Raw genomic sequence first — 8018 nt, 5'->3', positions numbered from 1 at the left:
GCAGGTGATGGGCTGGCAGCCCAGTGTGGGCTGTGCGAGGGGTGGGGGGAGAGCATGGCTGGGGGCGTTGGGGGCTAAGGGTTGTGGATAGCGAGATGGTTATTGGGTTGGTAGTTAGTGGATAGCAAAATAATTGACAGGGAGAGATTTGGTAAGAAACCAGTGTATAGCAAGACAGCTGATAGCCAGAAAAATGGTAGTGAGATAGTGATAGATAGTGCATGGCGAGACAGGTGATTGATAGATGGTGTGTGGATCGAAGGTATTTAGTGGAAAGCAAAAGAGTTGCTAGTGAGATAGATAGTTATATCATGTTGGGAAATTTGATTGGGAAAAAGAGGACAGAAACAGCTGATAGTGAGATAGCTGATAGATAGATAGAGTTGATAGCGATATAGAAAGCTGATAACAGAAATTTATTTGGTCTCTGCTGCAGGTGAGCCACTGAGTCCTCAGACAGCATCCTCCCCTCCAGCATGTGATGAAGAGCAATGCCTGGTGCTGCCCGGCGCCGGCAGAACAGCAGCTCTGGGAACGCCTGTCCTGCCAGCACAGCACTGGGGAGAAGAGGACGCACCTCCTGCTCAGAGGGAGGGATGTCAGTGTGTGCACATGGCCCAGCTCCCAGCCTGTTCTCCTGGCTGGGAGGGGCGTTCCCATGAGATAAGCCTGGGGCAGCAGAGGAGGTGAGGATGGCCAGAAATGTTCTGCAGCTTCATCAGTGAGGGCATGTCTCAGGTGAAAACACCAGCGGGGTCTGACAGTCTCTAAATGCTCTACCCCGAATTGGAAGTTGAAACCAAATCATAGATGTTTTTATACAGGTTTCTTTTTTTTGTAATTCAAAGTCTTTCTTCTCTTATCCTTCTGATTTTCTGTCTTGACATGATGGCAACTAACTTGTTTCCTTTGCATTTCAGTTACTGTTCTCCCGTAACCCCAGCTTCAACAGCGTTGATGCCCAAAACAGCCGAGGAAGAACTGGACTGAAGAGGAGAGTCCCAGCTGACAGTGCCTGTCTGAACCGATGTGCTGAGAGAGACTCGTCCAGCAAGAGATGGAGTAGATAGAAGCACAGGGATCCAGTTAGCTCTAAAATGTCTTAGTAGTGCAGTTGTAAGAAAGCTCTGCGAATAAATTGTACACCATTGTTGTCATATCCTTACGTTGTGTCCAAAACTGTGTTGGTTCATAGTCTCATACTTCAAGAAATAGATGATGGAACAATAAACATTTTCCTGTAATCTTCTCTGTTGACGGTGGTTTTGTTTTCGTGGTGAAATCCTAAAATGATTTTATAGTTCCTCTCACAAAGGAAGCAGTAGCAACTGTTCTAACATCGAGTTAAAGGTTTTTTATACCAAGCAAGCTCTAGATTCTTAGCCATAGAGATAATGCCTGCATGCCACACACTGAGGATGTCCTTAATGCCTAATTTGAGGGAAAGGTAGGAGTGTGCCATTCTAACCACTGGAGAGCACTGCCAAAAGGAGCAATAGCTTTCCCCATGTGCCCCTCCCTCCACAGCCTCTCTGCGGGCTTGAGGGCTTGAATTTTAGGAGAACAAATTCAACCTTCCACTTGAGAAATTTCATAGAAATGTAAAGCAAGGCAGGATGAGATTTGTTACTGCAAAGTAAATAAGGAACACAGCCAAGCAGGTACTTTACCCCTGTAATCTCTCCTTGGCATGGATGCACATCAGCTCATGGTGTTTCGTTCCAGTGATGCCCTGCAGAAGCAACATCTCCAGCCTGGCGCGTCCTTTTCCACACATCTGCTCTACGGTTGCTGTGGCTCTCTGATGACAATTCCTCGTCATTACAGACCTCTCCCATGGGGTTGCATTTTCATATTTTCTAAGTAATGAGTCTGAAGTCCACTTGAAAACTTTGGAACATTTTTAAATAGGTCAGAAATTTCTGTTCACATGCCTTTCAGGTGTGGAGATATAAAGGTCATCTGTGTGTAACACACATCGTTTTTGGCAGCAAAAGTCCACAGACTCAGATACATTTCCAAACATGCCCCTGTGAGATGCTGGCACCATGCACAAGTATCTTTCAAAAAGCAGTAATACCAACATCCTGGCTGGAATCATTTGGGGCTGTGAGTACCCCCACTCCTTGTATGGGCTCCAGTGAAGACCATCGCTTCAGCCTGCAGAGTATGCGTGTATTCAATCTGTTCCCTTCCTTTTACAGCTCATAGGAATCGGATGAGGCTCTGATGGAATTGAACTCTGAGGTCCCCCAGTCACAGCCCTCAGAAACGTGTACCAGCTCAAGCCAAGCTCTTTGCCAACTGGCTGCCTCTGTCAAACTTAGTCATATTTGGACTTTGGCCAAGAATGGACTCTAATCTAATTCTTAGAGGGACAGCTTGAAAAAAGTTGGCTGTACATTGAAACAGTTGAAACTAATGTTATCTTACTATTTTTTTTATGCAGAAGGTGATTCAACTCTATAAATGCTGAAATGTGTTCCTCCCAAATTACCAACCACTTGATATTTGCTACACATTAAATATCTTTTACCACAGGAAGAAAACAGCTGAGATTTCCGAATCCTCTTTATGCCTGGAAGGTGTGACAGCTCCTTGCCATTCGTTTTTGGCTTCGGAATACTTGGTATCTAAAGCACCCAGGACCTTGTATGTTGTGTCATTAGTTTCTCTTGACTCTGAGGAGCAGACACAAGACATCATACTCAGGCAACACCGAAGCATTGAACTGGGGGCACTGGGGCTTTTTTTAGGTCTGAAAAGTGTGCTACACCTTGTAAACGAGCAGCACTCTGCAAAGCCATCCCAGTACCAGAGTGAGCCCACGCTGCAGCAGGGCCAAGGCAGGAGTGCCTGCAGGCAGCCAAGCGTGGCCCTGGGCGTTGGAGTGCTTCACACGGCTGCCTGCAGCTATCTCTTGGGTGGAGCACGCTTACCTGCCGTCATTCACCTCCTGTTTGCTGTGCTCAGGTCAGCCGGATGAATCTGCAATGCTCAGAGCAGTGCGGCTGCAAGAAATAAGGGCCACCAAACAAGTACCACCTGCTGAACCACGCAAGTACAGAAGACCTGGAAGGGGCATCTCAAGAGCAGGAGCATGAAAAGGCACAAAAACTTCCTCCAAACATGCTTGGCCATGCAAGCAGCTTGAGGTGCTACGCAGGGCAGCAGAGTTTTTGTTGGCTTTGAATGAAGCCTACACATGGTGGTGGCATGGACGTGCATGAGGCTACAGCACTCCTGTTGGTGACTGCTTCAAACAAAGCTTGCAAGTTCACATGTGGTGTTGAAGCTCGCTTTTGAGTATTCTTTCACAAGTAACATCTCCAGATCTTGAATGGAAGAGCGTGTACCTCCTTCCAAGAATGGCTCAGCCTGAGCTTAATCTGTTGCTCACTCAGAGCAGCACTGACTTGAACGCAAGATCCCATCACTTCAAATATAAGAGGCTCTTCCCCACAGTCTCTTTGGGTTTGGTGTCTGAAAACACTCACTTCAGCCACTTGTCTTGCTCGGGTGCATCCAGGAAAGCTCTGATTCAATCTTATCATAGAATCACGGAATAGCTTAGGTTGCAAGAGACCTAAAGATCACCCAGTTCCAACCCCCCTGCTACGGGCTGGCTGTCCCCAACTCACTGCAGAATCCAAGCAGGGGCAGCAGACCTCCCTCCACTGATCCCACAGATGACAAGTTCAGAAGCTACTCGGAAAATAAGGTTGTCAGCCTGAGGCATGGTTTGCCGGCTCCCAGCAACAGTCTGGAAACGCAGGCTGAGCAGCAGAGCCTGCTTCGGGTTACATAAACAGAAATGGCTCCGCACCCGACGCTCCTCACTGGGAGGCACAATGCTGTGCTATTTGCAGCACCTTTCCTGCTCTGACTTGGCAGGAACCCCTCTCCTGGTTATTTTCCACCCGGGGGTTTTAAAAACAGGCTCTTCAGTGTCCTGTGCTAGTGCTGGTAAGCCAATGGGACGGCTACCTACAGCCCAGGGAGGTCAGACACGCAAACAGACTTGGTTGTGCTTTATTGAACAGCCTGCAAACGACTTCTCCCATATGGCCATACAATGCTCTGAGATGCTGCCCTAATGCTCGGATGCTACTTTGTGGGCAGACTTAAAGCAAACACAGCACATTATGACAAATATTACAGCAAACAAGTTTGCACAAACAGTCAAGAATTTCTCTGCAAGTTTTCTCAGGAGGAAAAATCTGATTCGGCAGGCTACTGCATGCCACAATTCCCAATTAAGACTCAGCAGTCCTCTGTGCTGCTGGGCAGTTTGGGGTTAGCTTTGGCAAAAACAAAGCAAGCCAAAATGGAAGGGGGGGTGAAAGCATTCAGACTGCATCTGTCCCTCAGTGCATAGGGTATGTGCATTGCTATCCTACCTGTTTTAATGTGCATCACCAGATACCTGCATGCAGCAGATAGCAGCCGAGATAGCATGGAGCCAAATAGCTCCAGGCCTGGCTTTTCTCACCCTGACAACCAACCTGCAAAGAGTACGAGGGCATGAACGGACCCAGCACAGGTACAGCTCTGCTGGAAGACTGCCTGCTGCCAGCACTCATTCCGTACAGCATGGAGCATGAGGCAGGGCTCCAGCGGATGCAATGAACATGGACACCTACATCCTTGGGCTGTTTGTGCAAAGCATCTGCAGAACAAGCACCGTGTCTGAGGCACACACTGTCATTGCTGTTTGCTTCCTCATTTCTGAGGCAGCTGGAAAAAGGAGCAGACTGCGTTTCAGTGGGTTTTCCCTTCCTGCAGCAGTGGAGTTGCTGACCTTGGCAGTGGTGACCTGCCACCAGCCTGCTCCCTGGGCTGTACCAGGCACGGCTGACTCCTGGTGCTCAGCCTGCAGCAGCATCTGAAAGGTGTTAGATAAACCCATGGGAGAGTTTAAAATAAAACAAAAAAGGTTAGTTAATGAGTAATAATAAGCGAAACAGAGGGAAACAACATCAGACTATTCATTTCTGCCATGTTCCAAATGTGTCATTTATTCTCTCTTCACAGCCAGTGGAAAGAAGTGCAACACCGGAGCAAGTGATGTGCCAAAAATGGGTTCAGTACAGTAATACTGATGTTATCTTACATGCTGCCTGTTGTGCAGAGTGGCTGCAAGGAAAGATACAGTTATTTCTTAGTCAAAGGTCATGGAAACACTCAGCTGTCTGTGATAGAGAAGCAGCACTTGACTGCAGCCCCATGTGCAGCACAAAAATAGCCGGGCAGGCAGGCAGGCAGGCACTCCAGCAATGCGCAGGGCTGGGGACGGGCTGGGCGGTGCTGCGGCTGCACGAGGGGAACTCCTGCTGGGTAGAGCTCAGCCTCTCAGACCCTGAGAGTGGGGGACCCTAAGGGCTGCAAAATGCCTTTCGTTAGGAATATAAAACAAAAGCATTGTGCCACATGGCTCGGTCGGCTGTAGCACAGTCCTGCATTTGCCCAATTCCCTGCAGATTTGACCCAAACAAAGGACTCGGCAGCTGAAACCTTCCATCAAAACCAAGGAACTCAATTGCAAGGCGGCTAAAATAGCTGGAAAATGATGGGTTTACCCATCATTAAACAGGTGTCATCCAGGAAAAAGGAGCCCGGGCTCACACCAGCATAGCAGAACGTTGTCTTGTGGAAACAACAGAGCCCCATCCAAAGGATGGCCCTGCTTACTCAGCTTAATCCAAAAACAAGCTCGGACAAATCTCCCAGGTGGAATACTTCTGAGTACTTATCTTGATTCCTCTGTTCCGTGTACCTAACCACGGCACCTAATCACGCCTGCCAAACACACTGCACCTCCCTGGGCCTCTGAGCTTAGGCAGAACTCCTCGCTCTGAGCAGTGCTCTGAGTGCACAGACCTGAGCGAACCCCCAGGTTTCTAGCAACGCCCTCCATTAACCCAGCTGTAGCTGCTCAGTGCTATAGCCGTGCTGTTTCCAGGAACGCTTAATCCTTGTGCAAAGCCAGCAGCCCGCAGCACAGCAGCTCTGGGACGGGCAGGGACAGGCCCAGCAGAGGCAGAGGTGGGAGCAGAGAGCCCAGCGGGCGCCTTCCCACCTGGGGGAGATGGGTGGGAGGAGAGACTCGGTGGGCAGAAACCACCAAAGGAGAGCTCTGCCCGATCCGTGGGTGCCCAAAGCCGTGGATGGGGCCCTGGGCAGCCTGATCTGGGGGTTGAGACAAGCCCACGGCTGGGATTGGGGCTTTGAGGTCCCTTCCAGCCCAACCACGCTGTGATTCTATGGTTGATTGTATGATCTTTTCTTCTGCCGGAGGAGCAGCTGGAGGGCCAGGCTCATTTACTGAGCTGCTTCCCGCTGTCTGGGGGAAGAGGGGGGTACTTGGAGCCCGGTTCTCAGCATCAGGCTATGAGGAATCCCTGCATGTTGTGGTTTTGCTGGTTTTTCTTCATTTTTTAAAACCAAAGAGAGAACTTGCAGGATGGCTGCTCCCAAACAGCGTCAGCCCGTGGCTGCTGCTCCAAGCTGGAAGGAGTCATGCATCAAAATCAGGTTTACCTACACTGGGTTTGAGCTCTGTCATCCATGCCGTGCCAGGGATGCACACCTTGCTCCAGAGCAGCACTGGTGATGTGGTGTCTGTGTGCCATCCTCCTTCATGCCACGGGCAGCAAAGCTTCCTAACACAGGAAAGGCCGTGGTTACATGGAGTCGATTCAGATGCTGAAAGATAAAGCCAATGAAATATTAATAGCCCAGATGGAGTCACAGGGAGTTAAGGAGGGTTATGTGTTGTCCAGAAGGTGAGCACAGAGAAAGCACCTCTGAAAGCTGCTCTGTGCTCCAGGGGATGCACACAGAGCTGGACCTCCCATTAACTGTTCCCCCAAAGAAGAGAAGCTCATCTTGTAGCTCTAGGGCAACACTGGAGCTTCCTCCACTCCCGCTCACCCCCAGCTCCTGGCACCAAATGGGCTTCTGTATGGCCGAATGCTTCCTGTAGCCACAGCCCAGGGCTATGCAGCGGCAGGGGTTGGGTCCCAGCCCTGGGTGTGCCACGCACCTCAAGGAAGCGATACCGACACCGACACCACACCGACCTCAGTCACACAATTTCCTCATTGCAGGAAACATTATTGTGCTGAGGTTAGCATGTAATGCTCCGTGCTTATAAAATAACCCCTTTCTTTTCATGCGATGACTCCTGTCAGCGATTAACGTTTAAAAAGCTGCACTTTTTTAACGAAAGGCTCAAAGCACCGGATGATAACCTGTACAACGATGGTGCTCGTGGTACTGTGGTCTAAGCCCCACTGCCTGCACAGCACACAGGATGGTGAGTGCCCACCGGAGAGAGCCCAGCAGAGAGCAAAAAGCCTGTGAAGGTAAAGCAAAATCTCACGTGGCATTTAAGCACAATCTGGAGAATTTTCTCATTCAGATCCCTATGTCAGCTGTCAGGAAATCACAGCAGTGACCCCAAAACTCTCTGCCCGTCGCTTTGCAGAGTGCACACGCAGACGGAGGGATCCGAGCCGCCCTGTGCACACCGCTGCTCCCGGCTCCTGGCCAACCTGGGCCATGCCGACGGCGTGGGAGGTGACAGACACCAAATCCTCCATGCGCACGCACTGACCTCATACTCAGATACATCATACACAGGCTGATGGAATTACACGGCGAGCCCCTCAAACCCACCATCCCCGTGGCACGAGGCACCGCGCAGCCCCGCACGCGGGGATACCGCCAGACTGCCGCCACCAACCCGAGCCGTGCACAGAGCTCTGCTGGGACACCGCTGCCTGCACGCGGGGCCGGGCCGCGGGACGGAGCGGGGGGAGGCAGCGCCGGGACAGCCGGGGCTCCGAGCAGAGCTGCTGCCGACACAACACGCTCTCCTTCCGCTCCCTCCTCCCGCTGCTCCGGCCGCTTCCAGCCCCAGGTCTGCAAAATGGCTCCGGCGCTCCCCCTGCCCCCGCATTCCCGGGTTATTTGCGGGATCTGCTTCGCGCGATGGGCGCTGCCCGCACCTCTCC

Source organism: Meleagris gallopavo, chromosome 14 (assembly GCF_000146605.3).
Source record: "Meleagris gallopavo isolate NT-WF06-2002-E0010 breed Aviagen turkey brand Nicholas breeding stock chromosome 14, Turkey_5.1, whole genome shotgun sequence".
NCBI classification, from domain to species: domain Eukaryota; kingdom Metazoa; phylum Chordata; class Aves; order Galliformes; family Phasianidae; genus Meleagris; species Meleagris gallopavo.
The sequence above is the reverse complement of the archived record's forward strand: the minus strand, read 5'-3'. Positions refer to the sequence as shown.